The sequence below is a fragment of the Octopus sinensis genome, linkage group LG1 (assembly GCF_006345805.1).
Source record: "Octopus sinensis linkage group LG1, ASM634580v1, whole genome shotgun sequence".
NCBI lineage: Eukaryota > Metazoa > Mollusca > Cephalopoda > Octopoda > Octopodidae > Octopus > Octopus sinensis.
In genome coordinates, this window is record NC_042997.1 from 51,563,948 (window position 1) to 51,577,821 (window position 13,874).

The following is a 13,874-nucleotide window of genomic DNA, read 5'->3' on the forward strand; positions in this document are numbered from 1 at the left end:
GCCATTAAAGTAGGTTCTTGAAATGGTATTAGAGCTAGCTAGAAATTATAGGAATTCTAGATACAGCAATTTCAAATAAAAATTAATTGAAACAGAAATCTTTTCTGATATTAGCAACTGGCTGTATTGTCTGTTGATTGACTATAATGTTATGTTTTCAGACTAAATTTTTATAACTTAAAAGAAATAAACAGTTAGCATTTTAATAGCGTTATTGAGGCAGTGTGAAGGACACCCCAGATATTTGAAATACTTGCAATATGATGGTGTCATCATACAAAACGTGGGACTTACTGGAGAGAGTAGGCCAAAGTTGGCAAGAAAGCAAAGAAAAGAAGTAACCCAACTAAGCATCTTTCTCCATTTACACTAAAATATTTTGTAGCTGATTAAAATTGGTTTTTCAAAATTTTTAGTAAACTCTATGAAAAGATAATTTTAAAATTAGTTCATCCATTATCACAATAAATAGAACAAATATCAAGATAAGAACCCTATAATTAATGGATTCAGTGATTACTCAGAATGCTTTCTTCACTGTAGCAGCCTGATGACTGTTAAATCTAAAATTGTGTGTAAAAATTATAAAAATAGTTCTGGTATTCTTTAAATAATGTAAATAGAGCAAAATAGCCAAGTGGATAAAGTATTGGATTACTAAACTCAGGAGCTGTAACTTCAAATCTACTATAGGCATTTCATTATTACTTTAAATAGTTTTTTTTACTCTGTACAACTCAGTTCACCTAGCTGTCACAAATAGATATCAAAACATATCAAAAATAGATATCAAAACATGTGTGATAGTTAGCAGCCTGGTAGATTTGTCTCTATTCTGTTTAATGCTACATGTATTGCCCTCTGGACCCATGAGGTATATGAACAAAGTAATTGCTTTAACTTTTTATATAATGTATTAAAGAAATTGAAGTGGTTGTTGTTAGTCTTGAATTAATTCTGTGAGTGTGTTTATGTGTGTGCATGAGTTTGTATGACATTTTGATCTACATACATACAGGAAATTTTAAATGCAAATTCTATTATGGTAAGATGATTGAAGGCTAACAGTATTAAATTTTAGATTTGTTTTTATTAATCCATACACAAAAGGTAGAATAGTATCCCACTTACACTTAAAAACTGGAATGGTTGATTGTGACTAATACATTTAATGTTTAGCGTAGATATATTGGACAGACAAGGTATTCCTGAAAAAGACGTTTTAGTGAAGAAGGATTTGAAAATTTCTAATATTCTGTTTAGAAAATTAGCACATTATATGTCAACATTGGATAAAGCAAGTATGAAATGTTTAAAATTGGGCTGACATTCATTAGACAAGGTCAGAACAGCAGTTTCTATTGAATTAAGGCAGAAGAAACAGAAGGTAGCATAGTATGCTAGTGCTGGAAAGCAATGTATAGTAACAAATTGCCAATGTGACAAATAGCTGAGGATGAGGAGCTTATGGATGTAAAATTTCTAAGTATTTTTAGTGTTATATCAAAAAGGAAGGGTATTCTCATAAGCTATAAGGATCTTATAGGACCTAGGCAAATAGGAAAGAAGTGAGGTAGAAGAGAGAGGATGTGTATGAATGTTTTGAAAATTTGAAACTCTTTTAACTAGAATAAATAATCAGAGTAAATAAACAATAAAATGGCAAGCAAGGATGTGAGGGTTGTTAATATGGAGAGTTTATTCATTTAAATAACTATTTTGTATGTTTTCATGGCATCCAAAATTTTAAGGCATCTTTAAACAAAGAAGTTTACTCAAATATTTTTGAGTATTACAAACTACTCAGGACTGATGCACTTCTTTGTGCCTGAAAAGAAAGTCAGTTTTCTTTGAGACATGTCGTTACTTCAAAACAATAGACATTCAGAAGCCACGAGAGATTTTTTAAAGTCTTGTCATTTGTTATGAATTGATTTTTAAAATTGAAGACTGACAGAAAAATGCAGATGTCAAAGTTCTTGTTCCTGAAAGTAACATATGTTATTCAACTAAACATTATCAGTGGAAAAACTTCTTTGTAAAGAGGTAGATAACTGCTGATAATAGCAGTGGATACTGGATAATATTGCAAGAAATAAATCATTACTGTCCAGCATAATTGTTTATAGAAATAGTAGTGTCTGATATAGAAATATTATGGAGATGTACTTGCATAGCAAGTGACCTGATCTGAGATCGTGTGCTGGAATGAAAACAATTGCAGCATGGAAGGTGTTTATAAGCCATTTAAGAAATACACAAAAACCATTAGATTCACTTCAACATTTAAATTTAATTTGTCAAAATATTTTCGTCCCTTTGAGACCGTGACCTGTTCACTGACAAAGTTCCATGCTGTTAGAAGATATGAGGATTTAAAAAATATAAATCTATTGATTAGTTTATGACTGATTGACAGTGAAAATAAAGAAAATAATTCTGTTTGCTATTAATTAGTAAGAATGTAAGTACAATTAAAATATTGGTAAGCTGATTGACAATGTGCTTATTCTGCAAAAACTTAGCTAATTTGTAAAATAAGTATAAATTTGAAAGATAGTTCTTATCAAAAAGTAATTTTAATACATAAATTATGAATTTAAACTTTCATGTTAAGCATGTTTTTTTAAAATCTGGTAAGAGGAAGCAAATAAAATATCAAAAAGCATCAAAATAGAATCAGTCAGTCATTTATTAGACTGAATAAAGTAAAAAGATCAATAAGGCATACTTATTCACTTACAAAAATTTGAATAAAGTATCATACTACAATTTGAGATTGAATTAACTATACAAAAAAAAAAGTAACATATGCTATATTTCAAAGATGATAATTTTTATTTAAAATCCAGCTACATTGATTTAACCTCTCTGCATTTATAGACATTTATTTTACCTATATTTTACATTAATTACACCAGTCAACGATTTTCAAACAAATGTCTAAGTACAAACATAAAAAATGAAATGATATACATTTAAACTGCTTCATGTGGTGAATGCAACAGATGGAATGGTAATTTAATTTTTTAATTTTTTTTATTAAGTGATCATTACCTTTCACACCTATTACTTTCCTGTAGTTGAAAATATATTTCAATTTTTTTTTTTTCTTATATGTTATATTCTTTGAATATGTTAGTTACTTAGCTAAATGCACTTCAGCTACTGATTAGAGAGTGAAGAAACCTTTAAAAGGTAGTAAACAATTATATATTTTTTTATAAATGGAATATAACAAACTAGAAACCGTTTATGCTTTGATATTTTTTATATGTTTATTCACTTACTTATAAAATATACTACTCAAGAACAATCCAACATTTTAATTATATATTTGCATATGTAAAGATGAGATCATCTGTCTATTTTATGCCAGAGGTATCTAAGGGAAAAGGTTAAATATTCCATTATTCTCTTTATGGAAAAGTCCTAAAACAGTTACTGATATTAGCCTACATAGAAACTTAAGCAATTGAAAAGGCAAGCAAATCAGTATCACACTTATAAGTGCCAAACTCAAGACTATATTACTGAGTGAACTGAGAAGGGAGCTTCAACATGGTTGCTCTCTGCTAGAAATAACTGTTAAAGCACCCTCAATTCACACCCTACCATTGTAGTAAAAAAAACAAACATTGGATAATGTTATCCTATAAACACTGTCTGCGAAAAAAAACAAACTGGTCATGGCTGGAGCATTCTTAATCATAACACTAATTAGGGTAAGCACAGTGTTAAACAACAACATATAATAAATACTAAAGGATCTTATAAACAACACTATTGCTGGACAATTAATTATCTAGATAATATTCCTAACCTGTCAACAATTACTAAATCATTCATTCTATGATGAATACAAAGTGGATTATGAATTTCTCACCCTAATATACATAAAAATCTAACGGATTAGTAATAGTAACTGAAATGGATGCCTATAGGTTCATTAGTTTAGCATATATATTAATGAAAATACACTGTATGATTACTGCTCTTTTTCTACCTTACTGTAGTCTATAGCTTAAAACTTGTACAAAACTTTCATATAAAATCTTTCATAAAAGTAAAACTGTTAATCAGAACTTGAGACTTGCTCCTTTTATTTTTTTTTTCTTCAATTTTAATTGGTGCTTGTAATTGTAAGTTCTATTTTGTATAGTACTTAGCATAAGAGTAACACAACTCATTAAAGAAATTGCTTTCCTATGTTTTTCATGAAAAACATATATTGTGAACCTACATTCTCAATGAAATTAAGATAGTTAAGCAGAATAAAGAGAGATTCTTCCTATACCTAAAATAATCTTCATTGTGTATGCATGTGTGTGAATAAAAAATACAAGATTAATGAAGAATTCTAGATAATTAAATAGTTGAAATATTATTTATATAATTTCAAGACAGATCTTCAACATTATTTACAAAATATTTGAGATAGCAATGTAATCTTTAAAAAAATGTCTTTTTTTTTTTTGCATTCTAAGCAGAAATGTTTTTTTAAATATTTTTATGCTTGTACAGAATGTTAATTCATTTTAACCCAGGTATTCATAGCATTTATTTTTCATTACTGGCATAGTTTTAATAAGTCCATAATATAGTTTTCTTTTACTTGTGATGTATATGAATGTGTGTGTGTGCACACACAAACCTAATAGATGCAAGCATAATTGTATGCTTAAGAAGTTTGTTTTGCAACATGATAGTCCTTAATTCAATTCTACTGCATAGCATCAATTAGGTAAGTGTCTTCTGATATAGCCTCAAGTTTACAATGCCTTCTGAGGGAAATTTGCAGAACAAAATGCTTACACACACAAAAAAAAAAAAAAAAATAAAAAACAGTGGATAAGTTCACAATCAATATTAAGGCTTAAACCACAAAGAAATGGAAAGAGGTACTTGTTATAATGTTTCCAACATTGTACTTCTTCAAATGGTGAAAAGTAGGGAAGAAAAACATAGAGAAATAGAAAAAGAAAAGGGAAAATGTACCTTGTGTTTGTATGTGTCTGTCTCTATATCTGTCTTTACATTGATGCCACTTACAAAATGGTATGCTCATGTGCAACAAATAGAAATTGCTAAAATAAGTACTAAATATAAAAGTAAGCACTAGTGTTGACATGATTGACTAAAACCTTTCAGAGTGGTGGCCCAGTGTGAATAAATTAGATGCTGTACTTGTGGTCTAAAATTTATAATTTTAAATCTATTTTAATATGATTTTTCTAAATTGTTTGCCAAGTTAACCTAGTTGAGAAAGAGTTATTATTTCTTTTAGATATTTAGTAATGAAAACGTTTGCTACAAGACTTCATATAAATATCTCTATATGCAAAGCCAATTAGTCTATGTTTACATGGAAAAGAAAAACAGATGTAAGAAATATATAAACAAATGAGATCTTCAAAATTTGTTTGGAAAACCTGATTTAAACTTTGTCTTGACCTACCATTTAGTTTAAAGATGTGAAAAAGTAGAAAATATATTAAAATTTTAACTAAATTTACTATGCATGCCAAAAATATATCTTAACCTGCTCTAGTTAGATCCTGTTCCCAATGATACTCTCTCTCTCTTTTTTACTCTTTTACTTGTTTCAGTCATTTGACTGCGGCCATGCTGGAGCACCACCTTTAGTCGAGCAAATCGACCCCGGGACTTATTCTTTGTAAGCCTAGTACTTATTCTATCGGTCTCTTTTTGCCGAACCGCTAAGTAACGGGGACGTAAACACACCAGCATCGGTTGTCAAGCGATGGTGGGGGGACAAACACAGACACACAAACATACACACACACATACATATATATATCTACATATATACGACAGGCTTCTTTCAGTTTCCGTCTACCAAATCCACTCACAAGGCATTGGTCGGCCCGAGGCTATAGCAGAAGACACTTGCCCAAGATGCCACGCAGTGGGACTGAACCCGGAAAGATGTGGTTGGTTAGATATATATTTACTTAATTTTCCATAGTAGGTGACCTATTTCTCTTGTTCAGTATTTACTGAAATCTTTTTATATTAATTCATCGCTCTCATGTATTTTTTGATACAATAATTGCTACCAGTTTGACAATAAAACTTTAAAACTATTACATGCTTCTACTAATTTTGAGACATTGTTTTCAAAATTTAGGGGTTTTCTTTCTTACTTTTCTTTCTTACTCAACTAATTTTTAAAATTTATTTTTAGAATGTCTACCTGGCATGACTGTGTGGTTAAGAAACTCACTTAGTAACTACATGGTTTTGGGTTCAGTCCAACTGTGCAACACCTTAGGCAAGTGCCTTTTACTATAACCTTCAGACAACCAATGCCTTATGAGTCAATTTGATAGAGAGAAACTGTGTGGAAGGCCATTATATATTTTTCCCTACCACTGCCTGACAACCAATGTTGGTTTGTTTACAAACCTGCAACTTAGCTGTTCAGCAAAACTGTTAGAATAAGTACTGGGGATTGATTTGTTTGACTAAACTCTTCAAAGCAGTACCCCAGCATGGTTACAATGCAGTGACTGAAATAAGAAATAGATAAAAGGTAAAAACTGTTCATACTTGAAGTATAAGAATATACAAAACCAGTACCTTTGAAAAAAGGGCCATGAGAGCAATTTTTCAAGGATTTTTTAAAAATTATCATTTTTATATACTCACTTAGGCTAACATTAGAGAGTAGAAATAAATATTCTTTGAGTCAAGTGTAATGCTTTTAATTAGAAGTTGATTTGTTTCTCTTATTTGAATTGCTGTTTCTTTCAAGACAGGAACACACTTCTTTACACCCTTCCTTGGTTAAATGATTAAATGAAAAGTTTATTTTACTTTAGTTGTTTGGAGACACAGTCTGTTTATGCTTCTCCACTAAATAATTGGAATACTGATTTAAAGAATATTTTTTAGACTGTTGATTTGATTCTTGCCTGAGGCTTACTAACAGATCATTATAGATGAATCGTCATTAATCCTACTAAAATATATCAACCCAACAAAACCTACTAAATCTTATAACCATTGCTTCTGAAATATTTAAGGTTCTTTATTGACATGTACAATGTCACCAACTTAAGATGTCCTAATAGGGATCCTTGCCTTTCTCTGGTGAAATTTTCCTTTGTGTCTTTCTGTTATTTGAGATAATGACTTTTCTATAAAAGTTATCTGCTATTTCCAATCAACAATCAAAAGATATAAAGATAAAATGTTGGTGTAAAAATTCTGAACTAAATTTATTGTAAGTTTGTGAATAAATTTTTATTTGTTTGTTGAATTATGTTAACAAAGAGACTACCCAATACATATCACACTATTGTGAGTTCTTTTCACGACAAGCCATGTGAAATTCATATTCTTACACCTTTACTACAATATTTTGTTAATTTTATGGCTTGTTTATATTTATAAGGCATAGATAGAAATTTTGCTGCAACTAGTTCTGTTCTGTTATATTCCTTTAGTTATTGAAGCACCAGTTTAACATTTTCTTCACACAGTAACTATTTCTGAAATGTGCCTGTGATAATGTCATCATTATTAAAAGCTGAGTGTTCAGCCCACAATTCATCTGTTGTAGAGTCTGCACCACAAAACCTGCAGTGTATTCTTTTCATTAATTCAACCTTTAACTTTGCTTTCACCTTTAAGTGTGAGGACAATTATACCTTCTTTTAAATTTTTAGTAAGTTTACCACATGCAAAGAAGTTCTGGAAGAGTGCTTTTTGGCAAAAGTTTTTTGCATGGCTTTAAAAGAATCACTGAAATACTGTCAGGTCCCCATTGCTGAGTTTGAGATCATCTCATCAGTAGCTGATATTGTGTCCTCTTTTTTACCAATGTAATCAACAGTTGCTTCTTTTGAGAGTCTAAGTTTGTTTTCCCTTACTGTCATTAATTTGTTTATCTAAATTATTTGAGATCTTTATTCTTCATCTCATAACAACTCACCTCTCTTGAAGAAGCATGTTTTTGTGTGTATCAGCTGTTCTCTCAGAGACAATGTTAATGCATTCATCATCATCATCATTTAATGTCTGTTTTCTATGTTGATATGGGTTGGATGATTTGACAGGAACTGGTGAGCTGTAAGGCCATGTTAAGCTCCAATGTCAGTTTTGGCATTTTCTATGGCTGGATGTCTTTCCTAATGCCAACCACTTTATAGAGTGTACTGATGAAGGACACCCAAAACCGGGTAAAATGGTGTGAGGGCAGTTGCTCTGGCATTGAGGTAGATCCAGCCACCCCCATTAATGGGGACGAAATCTGGATTCAAAATGATGGATGATGATGATTGCTTTTTTTTCTGTGCCACTGGTGCTATCAAGGTTCCCATGTAACTTGCTAGACAAGAAAAGAAAAGTCCTTTTCAACTAAATGTGGTGAGAGTAGTATATGAGACGGGGAGGAGCAATGGTTCTATGCCATGTGATGGAAGAACAAGCCCAAATGTCTTGTGATAGAGATACATGGCCACCCCATGTTATATAAGGTTAGATGGGAATTGCTGGAAAGCTGAAAAGAAGACAGAAATGAGATGCAGTAGTATCTCAAGACAGTTGATTGTAGAAGGGGTTAGAGGAAGATAGCAGGGAAAAGATGGGGGTAGAAGTGCATGTAGCTAGTGATGGTGAGAGATATAGTATTGGCCAAATTTCTTTCATAATCTCTTTTTGAATTGATTTCCAGTTAGCTTTGTATGAGTTCAAGCTAGACAGAGTTTGGTTGCATCCTGTGTGATATATATCTTAAGTAGTTTTGAGCCACATATTGTTAGTTCTGTTATGTTGAGGCTTAAGAATATCCTTGGTGACACTTCCATGTTGTGGATAAGTCTCTTGTTATTAGTGAAACATAGGTCTAAGATGTGTGTGTGTAAACTTTTAGTGGAATTGAAAGATTGGTTATGCATTTGTAACAAAATATATTTGTTTATAATGTTTGACTTAATTTTTTTTTTTTTTACAGTCTAGGCTCAGAAGCCATTTCAGTCAACTAGAGTTTTGTGAAGGAAACTTGCAACTTTGGCCTGAAGCAAAACGTAAGTTGATAATTATTTGATTAAATTCATTATTAGATTTTTTTTAAATTCAATTATTTTTGTTCAGTTTTTGTTACTATATGTATTTTAATGAATATACTCTACCAATATATGTAAGCATATATGCATGCAATAGAGTGTTTTTTAAATATGTGTTACAGTGAACATCAATGTATTATGAATGAGAGTTGGAAGGTGCTGAAAGAATTGAGATTTCCAGTCTACAACTGAAGGATGAAATGTGTGTAGAGTATTATTGTTTATGTATATATATTCAAGCTTGTATGTGTGTATATATATCTAAATATAAGTGTGTGTATATATATATATATATATATATATTAAGAAGATAAGAAAATAGAGAGATTAATTAATAATTATTTATTAATTAAAAAATTAGGCAACATCTGACAGCTGTTTCGATTCCAGACCTTTAGAAATATATTACCATAATTAAAGTCATTTAAAAGTCAGATCTCATCAGAGTTGGCTAAAGATATACAATTAGATGTTCATATTCCTGCTTGTTGAGAATATGGCTCCACACCTTTAACTGATAAAATTTATATATAAAGAACACAGTATAAACCTTACAGAGGAGAAGAAGGTAGTATATTTATTGGAATTATAATACAAGTAAGAATAGAACAATATATCCTTCTAGGGTGTTTAAATGAAAGAAAATGCGAAAGTAGAAATATGAGTATAATCGTAATATATTACAATGTATTATGCACCGATACTAATGCTATAGATAAGCAATGTGTAAAATAATATTAGTAAACTGATAAGATATAAGTGAATAAAATAGAAATAAAGTATAAATTGAATTAAAAGTAAGGGGGAAATCCATAAAATAGCTTATAATTACAGATTAAATGTGTATACAATCAAAATAATGACAATAGTTAAAGGTGCATTCTTTTGGGTGTATTATAATATATAATTAAATACTATAGAGGTGAAAATGCAAAAAGCCTATAATAAAATAAAGTAACTTAATAACATAAGTTATAGTATGTTATTGCATAGTCAAATGATTGTTTATGTAACCAGAAACATAAACAGAATGCAATACGGAGCAAATGTATATAAATAATATTAGTAATTAATTTTAGGTAAATGACATTCTAAAAGATTTGTTACACTTAGTAATTACCTAAGGAGTTAAGTAACTTAAAAGTTGGAAGAACTTAATGCTGGGGTTAATTAATATATATTTTTATTATTATATATATGGTTATGCTTGGAAGTCTATTAATTTCAAAAATGTTTAATATAGATAGAATCAGATACTATATAATTATGGGTAAGCAGAAAAAATAGAATATTTTAATAATAAAAAAAATAGAAATAAAAACATTTTATTAGAGTCCATCACTCCTGAGACTAATATTGAGTCGTCCAATTCAATATGCATGGAAGGGTAGCACATCTTTAAAATGAGCAAATATGGTGAGCTGACAAAGCAGCTAGGGAGTGAGGATTACTACTGTACTGTGAAACTAGTTCATGTTGGATTGTGAGGATTCAGGGTTGCATCAACCTGTCATCTACTCAGGCTGTTGGGTATCAAAGGCCACAGAAGAACTGCCACAATCAAACAGCTGTCTGACGTTGCTCAATGTGGATGCGGGCAAAGAGAGAAATGACCAATGGACCTAGTTATGGGTTTTATTGGTTATATACAGGAAGAGAACTAGTTCCTTCATTGGTCAGAGTGGTCTAGTAGGCTGAAACACAGACCTGGGAACACAAGTTCACAAAAAGAATGACCAAGGTTCAAATCAGGGTTTTGGAAAGCAGCAGGAGGACACCTAGGAGTCATGACCTGGGTGGGCCTGGCTTCCATAGAGTGTCAGGTATAAGGGCCAAAACACTTGTCGAATGGGAGTTCTTCCTCTGAAAATGTCTCCTGCTGTGTGCTCGCCTTGCGGTAAGTTTCTGTTATTGCTCTCCCCATGGCCAGATATATTTTCAAAGAATATTAGAAATGAATAACACTGCTTGCATGACAGTGACACTCATTTACAGCTATTACGTACTGTAAATCCTCGAGTATAATCCGCATTTCCCCCAAAAAATTTAAAGGTCAAAATCCCTAGTGCGTACTATATACGAGGTTAAAAATGAAAAATATTTTCTAAGCAATGTCCGAGTCTCTATTTACTGTCCTGCAATGTTTATTCAGATGCATTTTGTGATGTCAGGCACGAAAATACCTTAAGCTAAGCCTGAAAGCAATGAAGTCATAAAAGAATCATCCATAACTTGCAGTAAGCAACATTTATTAAAATAAAAGTATTCAGAACACAGAATAGCATGTAACAAAAACAATTTGCAAACATATTTACATTCCCATATAACAGTTAAGAACATCACCGTTATTGTATTACACATGTGCAGAAGTGTTTGTTCGACTAGGTGTTGCTGGCTTAATTACACACGAATTGTACTTAATAGTTTAGCGCTAAATAGTTCATCCTGCTGTTTGTATTGGCAGTTTGCATCATTACCGTGGCAAACAATAGATACTTAATTAAATACCAGTATTAAATGTTTGAACTACTGTGGGTCTTTACTAGGGTTTTTTATAAGTGGGACTTAAACCTGTACTTTAATCTCCAATAAAACATTTTATACATTACATGCCCATAAAATGCCTCATAGATTTTATTCAGCTATGTTTAAACTTGAAGTTATATCATATGCTGAAGAGCATGGTAATAGGGCTGCCGGAAGAAAATTTGGTGTTGACAAAAGCAATGTCAGGTTATGGAGAAGAAATAAAGATGAAATTAAACAGATGCCAAAGATAATGAAGGCAAGAAGGCAATAAAAAAGGACATTACCGTATACATTTTTATAAACCAAGAATGTTATATAGACCTCCTTGACTCAAGTTAGAGAAGGGGTGCATATTATACTCAAGGTTTAGGTTTTTCAGAGGTACAGCCCCCTAAAAATCCCCTGCGTATTATACTCAAGGGTGGACTATACTCGAGGATTTATGGTAATATCAAGACAAGAAGACACAAACATGCACTCACACACATACAACTGGCTTCTTTCAGTTTCTATCCACCAAATCTACTCATAAGGCTTTATTCAGCCCAGGACTATTGTAGAAGATTTTCTGTCCAAGTTGCCACACAGTGGAGCTCAATCTGAAACCATGTGGTTGGAAAGCAAATTTCTTGGTTACACATTTATGCCTGTACCTATATATATATATATAATTTTATAATTATAATAGGGCACACAAGGTGCCAGAATTGCTGTAAAAATCCTCTCACAAACCACCAATCACTGGGAAAACAACAGGCACAACAGAAATCAGGCAGTGAGCAAAGAAATTAACTTTCCTTCTTGGCTTTCTGGGAACACATGTTCACAAAAAACTTACCATCTCAGCTGAAAGCCGAGATGGTGAGTTAATTTCTTTGCTCATCGCCTGATTCCTGTTGTACCTGTTGTATTCCCAGTGATTGGTGGTTTATTAGAGGATCATTTGACTCTAATTTTTACAGCAATGCCAGCACTTTGTGTGCCTTATTATAATTATGAATTAATTATAAAATTTTGGATTTACCAATTATCAGCTTTTGCTTGCTGGCCACTTATATTATTGTTGTTATTATTTATTTTACTAATAATAATAATTAATAATGATATCTACATATGTATTTTTTTTAATATTTATTCATTTATATATATATAATGAGCTTTTAGTTTCCACCTACCAAATCTACTCACAATCCTTTGATTAGCCCAAGGATATTGTAGAAGATACACAAGGTGCTGTATTGACCCAATTTGCTAACTTTCCAATGGCACAGAAGTGACGATGAATTGTTGAATGACCAAATCCAAGCTTCTCTGCTAGTTCCTCAACAGTTATGATGGGATTTTGTTCCACGAGGGTTTGCAGGACATCCTCATCAAGCTCCACGGATCTTCCAGGATGAGGTTCATCTTCTAGGCTGTAACTTCCGGCTTGGAATTTCTGGAACCACCGTTGACACTGGCTCACACTTATTATCCGATCCCCATATACTGTCTTGAGATTCCTCGCACTTTCCATTGCATTGTTACCTTTATTGAACTCATAAGGCAAAATATGCTAAATATGCTCCTTTGTCATAAGTCATGGTAAAATTACTACCTGCTTAGAGCCAGTCAATGCAGGTAGTTTATCCCTTCCCACTTCGACTTTTAGTTCATGCACTTGAAAAATATCATTATTTATGGGATGACCCAATTTATATATATAATAACTGTGTGCATATTATTTTTAATGTGTGTATAATGTGTGTACATATATAGAACACCACTAGCTACTATTTGTCTCTAAGAACAATGTCTCTTTAGAGATTGTATGTTAAAAACACAACAAACTTCAAATGCTGGGGCATTGTAAAAAATATTCTCATTTATATATTATAAATATATATATATGTGTGCACATACATGTATATATGTATGTATGTATGTGTAGGGTGAGGGTTGGAAATGTGTACAGTGAAGAATTCCGGGTAGAGGTAGGAGTCCACCAAGGCTCAGTACTCAGCCCCCTCCTATTTATCATAGTCCTCCAGGCAATAACGGAGGAATTCAAGACAGGATGCCCTTGGGAGCTCCTCTATGCTGATGACCTTGCTCTAATTGCTGAGTCGCTATCAGAACTGGAGGAGAAGTTTCAGGTGTGGAAACAAGGATTAGAATCGAAGGGCCTCAGAGTCAATCTAGCTAAAACCAAAGTCGTAATCAGTAGGAAGGTAGACAAATCACAAACACCTTCAGGTAGATGGCCCTGCTCGA

General features: G+C 31.9%; 1 protein-coding gene and 1 long non-coding RNA gene across 3 annotated transcripts in view; one reads left to right on the top strand and one right to left on the bottom strand.

The window, feature by feature from the left end:
- The window catches only part of LOC115210295 (beta-hexosaminidase subunit beta), a 121,913-nt gene that overhangs the window by 46,085 nt on the left and 61,954 nt on the right, over positions 1 to 13,874 (top strand). Inside the window, exons 1-2 of one of the 2 annotated variants that reach the window (XM_036500803.1) lie at positions 6,274 to 6,295; positions 8,981 to 9,053. The gene's annotated coding sequence lies outside the window, so the exon portion shown is untranslated. Of the gene's footprint in view, positions 1 to 6,273; positions 6,296 to 8,980; positions 9,054 to 13,874 lie in introns of those variants that run through there. The other variant, XM_029778816.2, reaches the window with a different exon arrangement.
- On the bottom strand, positions 7,767 to 11,020 carry LOC118762381. The gene is made up of 3 exons (XR_004998125.1): positions 10,743 to 11,020; positions 10,611 to 10,615; positions 7,767 to 7,778 (listed from the first exon to the last, which is right to left on the bottom strand). It is a non-coding gene; the product is annotated as an uncharacterized LOC118762381 (long non-coding RNA).